We start from the raw sequence: 17,078 nt of genomic DNA on the forward strand, positions 1-17,078 counted from the left end.
TGATGAAGACAGAAGGAGGGGATGGCAATTTATGGAAGAACGCGTCACGGGACAGGTGTAAAAAAAAGAATGGCTCGCCATCCTGGCCCTGCGAAAGTGGATGTCCAGTAGAGTTGTTGCAAAACAACCGCTACAACTGCTGAGAGGTTGCATGCGATGCTTTAGTGATGGTTCGGATGCTTGTTTTGAGCTTGTTCTTTATTCAAACGTATGCTGTTCTGTATGTTGTGTGGGTGATTTCAATGAATGTATGCACTGTTCGCTTCACTTTGCTGAGTGCTTTTGTAGCCTCTGCATTACGAGGGAGATGAGCCATTGCATCTTTGCTTGCTTAGGGGGGTGTGAGCCATTGCTGATGATGATAATTTTTGCTCACGGACAGGATACGAAAAAGGCCGACCATGGAGAGGCTAACTGCTTTATTTATTATTATTTATTTCATTTTCGAATACTGTTGGCCCTTCCGGGCTGTTACAGTATGGGAAGGGCACACTCAATCAATACAGCAGAGTTCCAGCTCTTTTTTAAAAGTTTCTAATGAACAAGTATTATCAAATACGCGTCGGTCAAGGTTATTCCATTCTATAATTGTTTTAGGCAGAAACGAATATTTATAAAGAAAAAAAAACATATAAGCGAACACATCAGAATTCCACTTGCGATATTAAATCTGCAAGTACGCAGCGTCTACTGAGAGAACAAAACCAAGAAATGCGCACAACAGAAGATATGCGTGTAGATGGACACTGATCACCTGTAATTAATCTGATATGTCCCGCAACAGTTGTAGGAGCGAAATGCTACTTGGGGATGATGTCAAGCTTAGGGCAACTGAGCTCTCGTAGAGTTCCTCGGACACCTTGCAGAGTCTCGTAGCCCCTCTTTTTTTCATTTTTATTTTTTTTCGATCGCGCAGATGTCGCGCAGCCTCGCTGGTGTCATAGAAGTGGAAGGTTCAGCCTGGGGTCTCATATCTAAATAGACGAGAAAGGAGAAATCGTTTTTCTCGGCAACCACTGCGCCAAACTTAATGAGGTTTGTTGCATAAAAAAGCTGGAATCTAGTGAGTGTTGGTAACGAATTCTTGATTTAAGCTGTCAAAATTTAAAATAGCAAATTTTCATAAAACGAAACTATCAAGATTACAACTTCGTAACTCAGCAATGAAAAACGATATCACAATTCTGAAGATTGCGCCAAATAGTACATCTAAAGCGGACAAAATTGATGTAGTATACATGGCTCACAAATAGAACACTAATATGTGAGTAGGAATTCTGTGAAATCCTTGTAAACACTGTACCAAATAATGTAAGATTTAAATTGATACACCAAATTTGCCCGCTTTGATTGCTCTAACGGATGCAGTTTACAGAACTGTGATACTTGTTCTTTGTTCCGAGCTGCGAATTTGTACTTCATGCTTCTATTTTTTTTCCAAACTTACCAATTTTTGAAAATTGCTTTTAAAATCTTCAGGCATTAAATCGAAATTCCGCTTCCAGCAGTCATTATAATTTAACTTTCTCTCTCAAATGCAACAAATTTCATTAAAATTGGCCCAGTGGTTATCTCAGAAAATCTTTTCTGCGTTTTGCATGTGTTTGAATAGGCGGCGTCGGAGTTGTGCTCGAGCTAAAGCTTCCTCTTATTTAACGGACGTAAGATAATAAAGGGGGTAGGTAGGTAGGTAGGTAGGTAGTAAACTTTATTGACGTCCTGAAGTAGTCACCCCTCGTTTTCATGGAGGGAGGACCGCGGGCCACTCCCACGTCGGGACGGGAAGGCCAAGCCTCACCGCCGCATCGTGGGCCTTCTGGACTGCCTTGAGTTGATCGAACGAGTCATGACTCTTTATCAGTAAATAAAATGTGTCTTGCGGGATCCCTTGATCCGTGTGGTGCTGTAAAGAGGGGCACTCCCAGAGCATATGGTTAAAATCGCTGTATCTGCCGCAGTCTGGATACGAAGGAGAGACCTCCGTGAAACGACTATAGATCGAGAGGCTGGGATACGAGTGCGTTTGTAATAACCTAAGCGCAACCGATTGAGGCCGTGATAGATTTCGGTGGGGCAACGGAAATTCCCTGCGAGCAAGTTGATAATGCTTTGTGACTTCGTTAAAGGTGGAGAGTAGGTCCCTAAAGCGGGGGGGTTCCGTCTCCGCCACGATCGGACCAGACCCGTCGCGGGCCCCGCCCGGTGCACCGGCCCCAGATAGCCCGGCGTGGCAAGCAAGACCTCGCGCCTGAGCATGGGCCAATTCGTTGGCGTTGACAAGCCCCCCTACTTTCGACCCTATACATGGGCCGGGAACCAGGTGATGGTGTGATGAACAAGTACTTTTCCTTCGAAATAAAAGGGGGAAAAACACAAATTATGTATGCACCACTGGCTTATAGCTATAAATCGAACCCCGGATTCCTCGATCCCGAGGCTAGAGCTCTACCTAGTGAGCCGCAAGATGACCAGCCCGGGCAACCCTGCTTCTCAGTAAAACCGTGGAGCAAGTCGGAGAACGAATTAAGCAGCAACGCGTTCGGTTGAGAGAATGGTAGTTCTTCTTATTCAGCTTCTTTTTCATATTATTATTAGTATTGTTGTTATTATTATTTCCCTATTGTCACCTCGACGACTAACTCTGGGCTATCCAGCAAGCCTTCGAGGCGGCGAAGAGGCAAAACCTCGACATCCCCACGTGGGAGGTCTAGGCCCAGCCAACTAAACTGCTGGTTTCAATAAAAGTTTGTTCCTCCTCCTCCTCCCTATTGTGCGGCCCTGATGGTATCCCCTCCGCAATTTTAAAAGCTTACGGCAGTATATATGCCCCAGTATTGAAATTTATATTTAATAACTCTTTGAATACTTCCACTTTCCCTCACACGTGGAAAACTGCTCGTGCTTTTCCTGTACTTAAGTCTGGCTGTAAAACCGATGTCTCGAATTCTCACCCGATTTCTCTTCTCTGTGCCACGTCTAAGATTTTTTTGTCTTGCTCTTCACAACATATTGTCTTTTACTCTGAAGAACTCATTGATTCCGAATCAACATGGATTTCTCACCAGCCGCTCCACAATCACAAACCTCGCAAGTTTCATGACAGATCTTTGCGCCGGAACTTCAAAGGGGCCAAGTTGACACCATTTATTGTGACCTCAGCAAAACTTTTGATGTAGTCAGCCACTCACTGCTTCTGATCAAGCTTACGCACTCTGGTGCCGACTCGTCCATTGTAAATCTATTGCGCAGTTATCTTTTTGATAGATCATGTTACGTTAATGTCAATGGCCAAACGTCTTCTTTTTACATGGCAACTAGCGGCGTCCCTCAAGGATCAGCATTAGGACCACTCCTTTTTTAATCTTTAATTCCACTCACACTAAACGCGTTGCAATGCGGGGTATGCGCTCTCTTGGCTCTGTTTGCAGACTATCGAGGGAATTCTATTCTCCCACACCGTTCCGCAAGTTGTACACAAAAATCTGTCTTCCGCCACTCGAATACGCGTCGGTCGCCTGGAATGGCATTTCTCGACCAAACAGTGACATTATAGATCGTGTCCAGAAAACGTTTCTAAGCATATATAATCACCGCTTTGCAAACCTGGACATTGCACCCTGTACTAGCACTGTTGGATTGTTGTCGTTGCCCTCCCTTCGCGACCGACGTAATCGCGCTGACCTCCTGTTTCTCTTCAAACTCATTCACGGTAACCTCACGTGTCCCGAACTTCTCAGCTGTGTCATGTTTCGTATCCCACGCAAGATCACCAGAGAACATAGACCTTTCCATGTTCCTGCCTGTCATCACGAACACTCAACCGTCCACAGGATACAGAGTCTTTACAACGCTTACTTTCGTGATCTTGATATCTTTCATAACTCCTTGTCATCGTTCTTTTCCGAGCTTTGCCTTGTGTTATAATTTCATGCATTGTTCAAGTGCCCTTCTCCTCCTTTTTCTTTTGTATTTACTTTGCGCTTTGTTCTCGGTACTCTCTTCTTTTCACAATTTTTATTTTTAATCATTTATTTTTTAATGATATTCCCCTGCAGTGTTTTGTTTTTGGTTTGTAATGTATGTGTGCGCCAGCACTCAGACCTTCAGGTTGTTCCTGGGCACGTTAAATAAACATTATTATTATTATTATTATTATTATTATTATTATTATTATTATTATTATTATTATTATTATTATTATTATTATTATTATTATTAAATAGGATACAACCAAGGAGACCAACAGTGTTACGTCTCTTAAGAACGATAGCGAAGTGCGCCGTGGTATCTACTATACCTCAAATGGAAAAATATCCCGCAAAAAGCGTGCCCCCCCCCCCCCTTTTTTTTTTTCCCCTTCTTCCCGTAACTCCAACTGTTACTCATAAAGCTGCCCTTGTGCGCCGATATCTTGGAGGGGAACGGAAGATAGAAATCCGAGGTACGCAGGAAAATGCGATTTGCAGCATGCTTACGAGCACTTCCGGATGGGCGTGATACAGGCAGCGGTCCATATTGCTTTCTGCGGAGACCCTCGCTACAGCCTCTCCTGTCGCCCTCCATGTCGAGTTGAACGGTCTACTGTTTTCAGTATGGGAGGCTCACGATCTGTGCCCACTTCCGCCGTACAAAGTACAGACGCATCAGAGCGACTCGTTGAGCGGCAGCTTTAATTCATGAGCAGGATGACAGCCGTTCTCCGTCGGTGCTCGGAGCAAGGCTATCGATCATTCGAGGCACGGATAATACGAAAAAAAAAGAAAAAAAGAAATAGGGAGGAGGGGGGGGGGGGGGGGGAGTGCGTCTCTGTTTTTAGAGACGCACTCCCCCTGGGCTGTATGGTGTGAGTAAACAGAGACGGCCAGAGGAGAAAAGAAGCACAAATGAACGGTGGCCCGTGTTGGCACAGCGGCGCGCGCACACAAATCTTGAATAGTGAAGAACGAGACGCGTAATAACGTGTGCAAGTCCTATCGTACGGCCAAGCTGCAATCAGTCACCATTTATTCATCGGTTCGCGCTCGCGGTGCGTCCTTTAGGCGTCCGTCTCATCACCGGTTCTTGAAGGCCACGACCGATAACGGCGCAGACCCGCGCGGCGTCTCTAATTCCGCTTCGGCGCATTTCTGCTTTTCTCCTTCTTTTTTTCTTCTAAAAGTTGACTCAGCAATGCTTCGCGTAGTTGACGAAGCTAAAGTAGAAGAACAAATTTTCTTGACTCCACCGTCTCGCGGACTCATTTTGTATGGTCCATGCACCGGTATGAATACACCATGACGGCGACGAGCAAGGAGGAGCTTGGCGACAAGGACTGGTAAACAGCGCTGAAACTGAAAGCGGGGAATAAAGTGTTTGTAACAGGAGGAATGAAAGTGAGACGAAACAACCTCAACATCAACAAAAAGTGTAACCCAATATTTTCCGCAGAAGTGAGCAGTTGAAACTTTGAAGAGCGCAGCGTATATTAAGGCTCGAATTTTAGATGAAGGAGACCGCGCAAAGAGTCGCGTAGCGACAGTTAAAAGATTCAAGACGAGAAATTGCGAGAAAAGCGCGAGAAAAGGGGAAACAATCATTGCGGCGGAAACTCGGGAGAGCTGGTAAAACCGCGCCGCTGCTGATTTTCAAGCGGAGAACAACGCAAGGCAATGAGAAAGGATGGAGGCGGCAGAAAAGGGAGATGCTGTCGTAGAAAGCGGACAAGCACTACCACCAAATGGGGAAAAAAAAAGGAAAACCTAAAAGACTCGTTAGTTTTTCAGCGAGGAAAAGCGCCGTCGGCTCATTTTAAATTTGCCCCTATACGCTATCAACGCCGCGGAGCAGTCGTGTGTTCGCCGACGAGGCGGCGTGCTTTTGCAAAAGCAACAGTAGTTCTCCCCACCAGTTGATAATTGGGTTTCGGATCGCCCGTGAATGGTACATGGGTGTTCGTTTGCTCTTTCAACTGACTTTCATCTGCAGCGTGTACGCGTGAATGACCCAATTAATTTAGAGACGGCCAAGTCGAGCACTGTAAGGCAGCTGTGTACCCTCAGCTCGCGCTTCATGTCCACTTTTCACACGAAAATTGCCACTGCCACATTCACGACGTTATGTGCTCTGAAAGTGGTAATGCAGTGGCGCATGACACGCGGAGCTCCAATAAAGCGCTGCGACTTTCGCACAAAAGTACAAAAGTAGAAAATACACGCGTGGAATTACGAAAGTACACACGTAACATTTTAATGCGGTAGCATTCTTCGGGTATTTCACGGACTTTCCGGGGGGGGGGGGGGGGGGCTAACTATCTATGCATCTATATGTTTGACTGTTTGTATATAACCACTTTCCCGCCAACCTGGGTCACTGTGTAGTCCGTGGTCGAATGGTTAGAGCACCGGGCTGCTGTGTTGACGGAACAGGGTTCGGCCATCAATTCTTCGGTCACCGTGTATGTTCCACTGTGTGCGCTAAAAGCGAGGGAACAATTATCAAGTGTACGCCCCGGCGCGCCACGCTTCTCGTCTCAGAGGCCACGTGCGGACTTCTCGGCAGCACCAGTAGATGGCGCAGCGTGTTTGGAAAGAAGCGCGAGAGAGAGGAGCCCGGTTGACGCGTGACGCATTTCTCAGCGCTCGCAGAAATTTTTTCGGAAGTGTGGAAAGAAATACATGGGCGTTCAAGTTACTGTTGTTCTTTAATGCATAAACGAGCGTTTTGATAAACAAGCAAGTTGAACAACAATGCATTTTTACGGCAAGTTTAGATACCTCCAAACTGGCGTCATTCTGGAAATTCATTCCAAGTGAGAGCCTTGCTAACTATCTGGCTACAATTCGTAAGCTGCCACATATGTGCCGTAAAGTAATTGCAAAGATAATTAGTGGATTTTTGTTAATTAGTGTTTATGTGTTTCGATTTCTCGTGCAAGTAATGCCCGCCTCTCTGAACAATCCAGCTCAAGGACTAGAACTATGTTCTCTGCAACAGGCTATTTTTAAAAATTCCATAAAACTTAAAAATTATCACCCTGTATAATGGCGTCGAACGGAGCGCGATATTAGCGCGGATATTGGCTGAGAGGATCGATAAACGACCTATCGAAAAGACAGAAACTTTGCGAAAGCTATGAACAATGCGTGAGCAAGTAAAACAATACGACATAAGTATTTGCTGAGTAAATATTGCCGATACCAGCTGCAATCATCGCGAAATAATTTCTTGGCGTGCTCCGTAGCTCGCTGCGCTGTTGCATGGATCGAAAGAACTGCTATCACCTTAAATGCCAAACTGAGCTGACATTTCAGTCCTTTCCAGCGGGCCCACGACACTAGGAAGGAAGGAAGGAAAGAGTGGAGAAGGAAAGGCTAGGGAGATTAACCAATTTAGCATAACCGGTTTGCTACCCTACACATGGGAGCGGGATGGGGGAGAATGAAAGATGGGGAGGAGAGAGAGAGCCCGCGACACTAAGTTCCGCAGATAGCGATATGGGACATGCATCTTAAAAAAGAGCATCTTTTGGACGCCGTATGTTGCCCAATTTGTATAAATCTAAAATAGCCACCCTTATTCTAATTCCTGAACATACTAACCAGCATATTATATAGTCAGTCTAGATTTTTTAAAATAGGTCATAACGCTGAAATTTCGCAGTTTGCGGACTGCAAGCTGTAGCTGCATTCGCAAAAAAAAAAAAAGAGAAAAAAATCGCGACAAACTTAATTTCTTCAAGGTTTTCTTTTTTTTTCTGATTAATCCACAACACCCGTCCAGTAGCTAAGTTCTCTTTCCATCTTCCAGATTGCAGGTTTTGAAACACTTATACCATTATTAACAAAACCGTGCAGAGGAAAAGGGAACCTATGGCAGTGCATCCCTCTATCTTTATCATACTTTAGCTTTCCGGAACGTCAGCATTTTCGAGATTCCGCTACGTATTCACCACTCTGAGCAGGGCAATAAAAAGTGCTTTACTTATACATACGTTTTAATTCGCGCTCTGCTCTTTTCAATTCACTGTTTTTTTTATTGTTTTTTTTTTTACGGGAAAAAAGAGGACATTTTTCAGTAGTTTCACTTGACCGACGACGGGCATTAAAGCTACGAACAGAGGATGGTTCTGGCCATTCAAGGAGGAAACGCGTAAGGGTTTAAGCACAAAAGAAAGGAAGGGGGAGGAGGGGGGGGGGTGCAAAGCTCAACAATCGTTTGAACATGGTGCGTTGCCTGCAGCTCAAAGAGGGATGTTCGTGAGACATAATGCGGGCCGCGCGAGAAAAGGGAGCCGCGCGCGTGAGGATTTAGGGCGAGACTTATTTCCCCTTTCACCCTTGGCATTTCTCCAAAGACGCTCGCCCGATTCGGCACCGCTCGTGGCTTCACTGTACAAGAAACTGCGCTCAGGGAAATTGCTTCGCTCTCCTCCGGGAGAATCTCCAGCATTGTTAGAATGGCCCAAAGGAGGGCCCACGGACAGCGGCCGAACGAAATAAGGCAACACTGGGAACTAAGTTCCGCAGCCACGGATGCACATGAGAAGTGAACAGCCGTTGCAAACGACACGCATAGGGATGTCCTATAGTATACGCACACAATGCGAAACAAACGAGCGAAAATGACCCGCGGTGAATTTTATCCACAATGCGAATGGTTCCCCCCCCCCCCCCCCCCCCCCCCCCCTTCGGAAAGCGCTATCTCGTTTCTGAGAAATGAACTGCATGATGCAAGTTTACAACGAAAAAAAAAAAAAAGCTGTTTTAGTGGCATTAAAGATCCGCCGCTCTCTTTAGGTTCCCCCCTTCTGGTATTCAATAACACTTTCATTTTAAAATATCCCTGCCGTTCTACTGCTTACGCGCGGACGAATCATGTTTACATTAGCAGATCGATTCGCGCATGAGAAGGTATATCGTTTGTGGTTGCCTGCATCGTACGTGTGTACGGCGCCGCTTGCCTGAACGACTCTTTTATTGCTTCGAGAGCGCCGAGCCCCGTTGCTGGTGGCATACATCGCGAAACACCCGCTCCCGTTGTTGAACGCGAAGGTCTGCTTTGAGCGTTCTCTGGGCAGTGTCCGTGTGCCCCGCGCACACGCCTGGCAGAAAAAGGTACGTGTTCGCCATATCGCTCGCAGGGGGTAATGGCGACGCGCATTGTATGGACCAAATGTGCTCCCCGTGTGTGTGTGTTGGACGTGTCCCGCCCTCTCAGCTCGTTCGCTTCGCGTCTTGCGGAAAATGCACCAGAAAAGGATCGGCGTTCGCTGAGAGCTGCACAAGACCATCTCGAGGATCACAACAGGACAGGGAGGTGTGTGGGTGCAATGGCCGCCGCGATGGGGTCCAGCTTGTCCGAAAGATCCAGCGTCAGACGTGCATCGTGGGAGCGCGAACCGAACATGCGTGCATTCAGTGTGAACAACGAGCGCACAATAAAGAAGGGCATACTCTACGGCGTTCATTTTCGAGCACCTCTACGTCAGTCTCCGAGGAAAGGCCACGCCATGGCAAGGGGCCATATACCATGCACGCAGGTGTACTTTGAGCTTTCGCAGACCCGGCGGGGGTTTGTGCTTTTTCATGAAGGTGGTCATGACTCGCGTCCGATACGAGACGTTGTGGCGGCGCGAAAGTAAGTCATCCGCTTCCATGACTTTTGGTTTCCATGGCTGCTGAACTCATCTCGTGGAATCGAGTGCGTTTCTTCATTTTAGGGGCCCAGTTATGTATAGATGTGATGCGCTGTAACTCCACAGGAGCCGCACGCACCAATCGTTCACAACCTAATTCAAGGTGTCCTTGTGTCTTGATGCTTTAACTGCAGAAACTGCTCGTCGTGAGCGCAAGCAAGTACAATTATGCTGCTCGCAGGGTCAGTGCAAGCCCCTGCGCCCTGCGTCTTTAAATTTGAAACATTATTTTTTCTTAATAGTTTATAATTACTCTGCGGTAGCTCGCGCCTTTACCGGCGCAGCGTGTCCGAGTAGCAAGCAGGTGATCGAACTGGCTTCACGCGTGGTGAACGATGAGGAGTCGAAGCGGCACAGATGACTGCGAGGCTCTCGCCCACTGCAGAAGAGAAGAGTGCAATAAGCGAGGGTGCGCAATGCTGCGATAGACGGGCGCGAATAGAGAACGTCGCCTCGAGCAAAAAAAGAAGGGCCGCCGGAACAATACGACACCCAGTTTGCAGGAAACCGCGAAATTTGGAGTCAGCCAGTGTAGTCGGTGCCCCGGGAAAAGCGAAATACTTATGTGGAAGAAAAGCGAGAAGCGCCACGCTGGCGAGTATCGATACTGATATCGGAACATCGCAATCAATCGCATTAGTGCGATTGAAAGCGACCAAACGTGTGCGCGTAGTTCGGCGAATAAAAAAGAAAACAAAACTAGTTCTATAGCGATGTGCTACGCTGTGCATGTTATACATATATCATGTGACGTGTATAACAAATGTACACCCTGTGGCTATGCAATATACATATGCAAGCCGCATATGTGATCCACATTCTGTGGATGGAAACGAGCTACCTTCAAAACAAAGAGACTGTATCACAAAAACGTAAGGGGAATGCAAACAGAAAAATATCGGCAGAACCCATCTCACGATGATTGCCGATGGTAATGCGTTTAGCATAGAATCAATATAGCGACACAACGTATTTCCACCGTAGAAACGAATTATGCATGAGGCGTGTACTGCGGTGGGATTCCTCTTTCGCGCTTTTCTTAGAACACTCGGCGCTATCTAGCGCCGCCACCCCGAAGCCTGCGTGTGGTCTCCGAAATGCATGGCGCGCCGGTGCGTACGAACGCTGAGAATTGTTTCCTCGCTTGCCGCACACTCAGTGACCCAAGTCGGCGAGATGTTCATTGAAGAGCGGCATATACCAAGTGCAATCATGGCACAGCTCCCTAAAGCACTGGCCTGAAGAACGTTCGTTCAAAAGCCGAACATACCCAGTGCATTTGTGACAGATCCTGCTAAATCGTCAGGTTGCTTTCCTTGAGGAACTCTTGTGACGTGGGTTCGATTCGGCTCCTCATCGGATAAAGGGATCTTTTTCGTCATTGTAGAGCGGCACATTCCCAGTGGCACAGTTACCCAAGTGGGCCGCTGATGAGTTACGATGACTGACAATGAAGATATCGTAAATAAGTGACTTAGCCTGGGGGCTTTTGCCTTCGGGCCTTAGTTTCTCTGGACCAAAATAAAGTTCTTGCCATGCCATGCCAAGTGACACTTTAAACGTAAGAGAACTGTCGTAGTAGATCTGCAGACTTCAACGGAGAAACATGTCCCATATACACTGTCTTAATGGGTGATGCTGAAAAAATGTGCTTTACTGCGCCACTGAGTTTTAAATACCTTACAATCTGCTTCACAGTTGAAAATGAGCCAGCCACAATTCATGGCATACGTTTTGAGTCGATCGGTGTGGCCGCCTTCACAAGGGCCTTCCGAGGATATGAGTGCAGACCCTTTCACATAAAGGCGCTGCCAAACGTGCAATAGCAAAGCCAGAATAAGCACTGAAGGTAACTATAAGCGGAAAAGTGTATATTCGCGGAAAACATTCTGTGGCAATCAAGGCGAGGCTACGGGGGCGGAACTTCTGCGCGTGTGTTACCTAGCCAAGTAGTCACATTCGCGCATCTGTGCTCCGCTTACGCTGTGGTCTGTTTCGAGACGGAAGCTGGTGGTGCCTATACTCGTACGGCGTGGCGAATAGCGCACCACACCAAAGAAGGCAGGATTCTCTTTCCAGAGCTTGCACCTGCGTCGTTGAAGCACGCAGCGTGGCAGCAGAGCTGGCATCCGAAGGGGCCAATGTCCATGCAAAGCTCTTTTTTTGCAGCGAAGTTGTATGTGGCTAGCCGATTTGTCCGTCTGTTGCCTGTACGCCGAAAACTATCATCATCAGCAATGGTTTGGGTGTCGTCGTCTTCTACCACAGCTGGCTCGTTGGCGCCCTTCGGCGCAACCACGCGAACGCGCTCGTGCCACTGCTACCGCGTTCGTCGTCTTCTTCCTCAGCTGGCTCCGTTGCCGCTTATCATTCCAGCGCAGAATTTCACTTCTCTTCTGTCGTCGTAATGGGGAGGCCGCGTTTACGGGGGTATGAGCCATTGCTTAAGGGGGTGTGAGTAATTTATTGTCTTACCGTGACGGACAGATTTAATTTTGAAGCAATTTCGAAGAATTGCACGCCGCAATGCGACAAGCCGCAATGCGTCAATGACGTCGTTCTCTCCGTCGCAGCCGAACGTGTGTGTAACCTCATTAAGAAACACAAAGATGTAACCAATTATTGAGAAAGACTTTAATGAACCGTCGGAATTAACCTAGTGATAAACACCGGGGCCGCACGTTGCAGCTTCGCTGGTTAACCATCTGTACGGAGTGCTCGGGCGGGGATTTTTTTTTTCTTACCTATGGATCAACCCACCCTCTCCCCGAGCATCCTTGGCAATCAGTTCCGCAAAGGTTTTTCTTTTCTTCTTCTTTTTCTTTTTTTGTTTTTTTTTTCGGCAGATGGTTCATCTTGGTAGTGAGCCATAGCAATCCACTACTCCATGTTCCATCCAATGGCGTTGTCATACAGACTTGAGCAGACGCTGTGTAGCGACGTTTCGGCTGTCGTATGCAAAAATGTGCGCATGCTCGGTATGAGAACGCATTGTTACTAAGTGGTTGACAATAGCTGTCACGTTAAGCAGTCACATACGTGGGAAAAGGTCTTCCACACGCATAAAGTCTTCTACACGCATACAACTGTGGAATTCATACTAGACTACGTTGCAACTGTTGCCGTGAAGCGCGCCAGATGATAATCGCAGTGACAGTGCGGTCAAGGAGGAGTCTGAAAGGGCGAGCGCAGAACTAGCCTGGACCAGCAAGCTGTACTTGAGACGCGGGTCTATCCCACAACTTACACCGCACGTTCACCTGTATGCGTTACTGCACAATGCAATAAATTTTGAATATTCTTGCAAGCCATAAGTGCGGTTTTGCTGACGTTCCATAAAACATTTCCGGCCACTACAAAGGAGAAGAGCTTTGACATAACTTACTCAGGTGACATACGAAACAACGAAGCTTCTGTATTCTTTTACGGAAGTGCTTAGACAGTGCAAAAAAATTCTGACGACCATAGCTAGGACACAACATGCCACCTCACCTCACCACTTTATCACCTCACCATGACTACAAAAGGCAGTAGCGACGTGTTCGACCCATACGGACGACCTGATTTCCATTTTGAAACAAGAGAAGCCAAAATTAGACGAGAAAGACTAACGAACAAACATAAAGAAAGCCATTTTCGGTCGATGTGGAAATCCACCATGCAGCAACACGCGATTACAGAAAAACGATGCGTGCGGGATGAGATCGGCCGTAGAGGAGAAACGAAAAATAAAAAAAAAAACGCGCGAAGAACAAATTCACATGAAAAGCAGAGAGAGAAGCAGAGTAAAGTCGTTAAAACGAGAAGAACGAGCAACAAGCAAAATAGCCCGTCTCGAAGACCGGGGTCTGTAATAGGCCGGCTATGTTCAATTAACGCTGCAAGCGCATTTGAGAAAAAAGGGCAGAGCCGGAGATTGAGAACGTGAAAAATATCGTGGAAACGAAAAGAGTGCGAGGGAATACTTCAGAGGACATTATTACGACGCCCGGCCGCGCCCAATAATTGAAACGATACTGTTCAGTTGATGAAAGGGTCGAGTCAATGAGCTCAGGAAGTAATGAAGGCGCACCGCTTTCATTTATTTCTACTTCTTTTCCCGGCAGGAAAGTACTGAGAAGGAAGGGAAAAACAAGCGAGTGAAAGCCGAAGTAATCACATTTATTTTAATCTCCGGGAGACCAGTGTCGAAACAATAACGAGCTCGGCGGCTCTTGCAGGGACCCCCCTTTTCTTTCTTTTTGGTTTAGTCTCTTTTCGGGACCTCACTACCCGACAGGCTAAGAATAAGGAGAGAAAGCAAAACAAAATGACGAAATGCGCCAAATGACACTGGAAGGTTCACGCACTGACATGCTGGTCGCTTCTAGTAGAACGACGAGGAGGCGCAGTCAGGCACTTTCATATATATATGCTTGTAAAGCGCGTGACGCCGTGATTTGTGAATTCTTCTTTTAAGCAGCAAAGACAACTTGTAGGGGACTATCAGAGCTTTGGTTGGTCAATGCAGTAGGCACGCGTTAACTCAACTCTAAACTTCTTTTGGTCAGTGAACCTCCAACCTATTTACGTGTGTTCAGATTTCTCTTAACTCGAACACTACCATTTTCTCGAGGTCAAAAGTATTCGTTTCATCGCATACAGCTTCTGCCGCCAGACGTGGAGGAGTCGCAGTCGATTCCACGTGGCCCTGTGTATAAAATGGAGAAATATTTATCCCAGGTGGAGATAGCTTTCCCAGTCAATGAACAGAAATGACCAAAACCCTCCGAGTTAACAAAATAGTGGTGGTTCCCCTGAAACGAAAAATAAAACGACGCCGGAAGCGTGGCGAACAGCAAAATATTCTCAATACAGTCAGTGCGACGCAAGAAAAACTGAGAGAAGTGACGGCAAGTTTCTCCTCCGCTTCACACACACACACACAAAAAAAATGGTGTTACTTATTGAACGAGCAACACACAGTTCATTACACATCAATATGTCAAATCAAAACATACTGGGACTAGATCAATAGCTCATGTACAGAATATTTTTTTTAATAGTTGGTCATATCTGTCTCGTTCACTCCCTGGCCAGCATGTCACCTTGAACACTGCATATGCTGGCAGTCATTTTAAGCGAAGATGGAATTAGAGTAAACCGAGTACAAACAAACCGCCTACTGTGCAAACTCGACTTAAATAAATTCGTTGGCACTGGCCTCATCTATGCTTTTCTACACGCGTACACTTGTTGAGTCTCAGAATGCTGACGTAAAATTTGTGCTGTGTCGCTGGTGATTCCTTATAGCTCTGATAATTGGCGATATGGAAACACATTGCCACTTCACCAATCCGGTTCCAAGTCTTACCGGTAGAGTCGCGGTCAGTGTACCTCACACGTATTTTCCCGTAAACATTCAGTATAGGTATAGTATTATACTGTGTGCGTGCGTGCGCGCGTGTGCATGTGCGTACGTCACATCTTATGTAACATTGGTTATATGCCGGTCTTCAATAAACCTCTTAGACGCCATCTTTGATCACTGGGTACGGGCCACTGGGGGAATGAATGAATGAATTCTGGGGTTTTACGTGCCAAACCCACGATTCGTTTATGAGTCATGCCGTAGTGGGGGACTGCGGTTTAGTTTTGACCCCCAGGGGGATCTTTAACGTGCCCCGCGTGCACGGGACACGGGCGTTTTTGCATTTCACCCCCATCGAAATGCGGCTGCTGCGGCCGGGATTTGATCCCGCGACCTCGAGCTTAGCAGCGCAACACCGTAGCCGCTAAGCCACCACGGCGGGTCTGACACTGGGCATGTTCTGCATTTCATAACAATAATTATGCATAACACGCTATCAACTATTACGCACTAACTATAAGACAGAGTGCTAATAACATTCAAGCCACCAATAATCTCTAAAGGATGGTCGCACCGCCAATTTTCATACTATGCAGAATTTCTAAAGATCGCCTGTGGCAGATAGCACAATTCTAGTCCATGAGCTGCATGATTACTCGAGGAGGCGAAGATTATTCGCATGATGAATCAAAATGCATAATCGACTAAGTAACACAGTTTCACGAATTAAGTTTCTAGTTACATTACGGTACATATTGCAATTCACGCTGTAGCCGGTGATTACGCTGGGCATACCGATTTGGAACTATAATCCCGAGGAAAGCACCAGTTTCGAGATGTTCATTCCAAAAGTGTGCGACGAAATGCATTAGCATTCCGGTTATGTTTGTGCTCCAATGCATAAAACAGTGTATTGTTTGTTTTAAAAAAGTAACTAGAACAACAGTGAACAACGCTGGACCACAGTAGTGCTGCGGTCGCAGCCATTGGCCCGTTACGTTTGTGTTAAAGATCTAGACACTCAAGACGCCGCGTGCACCTATCTAGGGGCAACGCAAATGCACAACGTCTCATGCCAACTCCGGTAACGGTCGCAGCGGGCTACACAACTTATTATTGTAATTTTTAAAGACGCTAGAAGTTGAACGTAGCAGCCCTCCGTTGTTGTCGATATGACCAGAGAGAGAGAGAGAGAGAGAAAGGGCGCATAAAAAGGCAAGTAGGTTAACCAGAGGTAGCTCCGGTTGGCTACCCTGCACAGGGGGAAGGGGTGAGGGGGATAAAAAAGAAAGAGTGGATGGAAGAGAGAGTGAAAGAGAGACGAGCACAAACAAACCGCGCACACTATATAGCGGTAGGGGGCGGCGTTCTTAAAGTCTATCGTGAAGGCCCGTAGACCGAAGGAACCTTAGTAGCGCGAATCAAGTCTTCTGCGCGGAGGTTTTTTGGGACCACTGGCCCAGAGCTTTTATTTCCGTTAGTGGACGATTGTCCAATTTTTCCAGCACTCTGCACAGCACTTGTCTCTCGGCACCTATAGCGCGGGCACTCGCAGATAATGTGTGCGAGCGTCTCATCCCTGCTGCACATGTCGCGCGTGGGGTTGTTGGCCATTCCAATAAGGAAGGTCTATCAGTTCATAAATGCCACGCCTAGCCACAGACGGTACAGCATGTTCGGTTCACGTCGTGTTAACCCAGGTGGTAGATGTGTCTGTATAACCGGAGGCAACAAATGCAAATGATACATGGTGAAAACGTTCGAGTCCCACAGGGGCAACGTACAATCACGGGACAAAAATCGCAACCCAGCCGCAGTGTCTGTTCGCAAAAGCGGAATCAAAACACATTTGACTACTTTCATGCGCAGATCGGGCGGCTTCATCGGCGTGGTCATTCCCGCTGATGTTGCAATGTGCCGAAAGCCATTTAAAGATTATGTTGTGTCTCTTGTCATGCTGCGATGATATGTCTGTCGAATTTCTGAGGCCACTTGTTCATTGGGTCCTTGGCACATTGGGCTTTGAATGCATTAAAGTATTGCCTTGCAATCACA

The 17,078-nt window shown here is 46.9% G+C and overlaps 1 protein-coding gene across 4 annotated transcripts in view; it reads right to left on the reverse strand.

Annotated features, from left to right (window-relative positions):
• LOC119436447 (GTPase-activating Rap/Ran-GAP domain-like protein 3) overlaps positions 1-17,078 on the reverse strand; it is a 444,125-nt gene that overhangs the window by 138,103 nt on the left and 288,944 nt on the right. The gene's annotated exons all lie outside the window — the stretch shown is intronic.

This window comes from Dermacentor silvarum, chromosome 1, assembly GCF_013339745.2.
Source record: "Dermacentor silvarum isolate Dsil-2018 chromosome 1, BIME_Dsil_1.4, whole genome shotgun sequence".
Classification (NCBI taxonomy): Eukaryota; Metazoa; Arthropoda; class Arachnida; order Ixodida; family Ixodidae; genus Dermacentor; species Dermacentor silvarum.